The following is a 1,820-nucleotide window of genomic DNA, read 5'->3' as shown; positions in this document are numbered from 1 at the left end:
ATAAACTGGCCATAATAATGCATTAGGCGAAACGTTACGTTCGTGGCCGTAACACGAATTACGGATAATTTCGTCATTTTTACACTCTTTTGATAAAACTCTCTAATATTTCTCTTCGGTCATTTATTAAAAATATATTCAACTTCTTTTTCTCCATCTAAAAAAAACATTAACGTGAAAATAATAGGTATATATTACCAGTAGAATTTTTTTTTTTTTTTTTTAAACGAGTAACACATTATGAAATTACTTTAATGATTACACGAAAAACCGTTAAATTCTAAAAATATATTTATCGAAGTAACTAATAAAATAAAATTTTTCATTTATTCATAACTAAAATGCTTTGAAGTAATTAAAAAAAAGAAATAAAATAAAATAAAAAGTAACTATTTGTTTTTGTAACTTAAATATATTTTAAAACAATTATTTTTATACATAAAATTTAAATATTGTTTTAACGGTTATATTTAATGTTAACAGTTAAATAGATATTATTATTAAAAGTTTATTATGTTAATAAGGAAAAAAAAATTTTTTTGAAATTGAGTTTATTTCGCGGTTATTTAAACACAAATATTTATAGACTCTCTAATTTTATTTATATTCCACTTGTGTATAACTAAATCGCGCAATAGAATTTTTGTTAAAATGGTTATGGAACATTGCTTAACAATTTAATTAAACAGAGTTTCGTCATTTTGCCATTTTTTTTAAAGTACTTTACTAAAATTGTTTTTTTTTTTTTGCAAAGTTAAACAGTTGGCATTATTTCTTTTTCTCAAAGGCATATTAATTAGTATTCGATATTTCGATTAATCGAAATTCTCACAATCGAAATGTCACAACAGACGAAAAACAATGCTGTGTTGAACGTAAAAAGTAAGCTAAAAAGAGCCGAATAAAAATAATAATTTTTATTAGAAAAAAAGTAATTATTTTTAATTTCATTTTGTTTTTTTTTATAATTAAAATTTTTTTAATATTTATTTATTTATCGTAATTATTTTATTAATGTCGGCCAACTTCGGTAAAGATTTTATTTATATTCGTTTAAGTGGTGAGTCAACTTAAAATTTTCTGTAAATTCTTTGAATTCGGTTCTTATTTTTTTTAAATTTTCACATTATTTTTAGTTATTTTATTATAGGTTTTAATTATCATGTGAAATTATTATTATTTTCGTACTATTTATCGCAGGAAATTAAAATTAATAAATTAATAGCTTTTGTCACACCCACAATTTCAAGGTTATTAATATCCTAGTGTTGTTATTTTGGCCGCCTGAAAAGTTCGATGTATTATTAATTTATTATATTTATTTTATTAATGATTTTTTTTTATCATCTTTGGTAATATTTTAATAAGTGACTTTGTTTAAAAGAGAGTTAACTTCGTATGTTTTATTATAATTTCAGGCTAAAATTTAAGCCTTATTTTCATTATCCACTAACTAAATCACAACTTTGTCACTAATGTGGTAATGATTATCAGGGCCAGTGTGGGCATAATTTAATAAGGAAATTTCCTATATCCTAAATTTGAATCTTCTAAATCGATTAAATAAAGATATATGAATTCGTGTAGTTTATTTAGTTTTTTTTTTTTTTTTTTTACGATAAAAAAAATTATTGTTTCAAATGATGCTTATAAAAAAGAATACATTTCACAATTTTTATATTTCATAACACTATTGCTGTTAAAAATAGTTGGATATTTGAAGAAACTAATTTCTCAAGTGTGTAATGTTCTTATTTCTTTTCCTGCAATATAAAAAAAATTTGGGTTAAATTTATTTTATTTTATGTTTTTTTTTTTTT

The sequence above is a fragment of the Pediculus humanus genome, genomic scaffold, assembly GCF_000006295.1.
Source record: "Pediculus humanus corporis 1103172107546 genomic scaffold, whole genome shotgun sequence".
NCBI classification, from domain to species: domain Eukaryota; kingdom Metazoa; phylum Arthropoda; class Insecta; order Psocodea; family Pediculidae; genus Pediculus; species Pediculus humanus.
The sequence above is the reverse complement of the archived record's forward strand: the minus strand, read 5'-3'. Positions refer to the sequence as shown.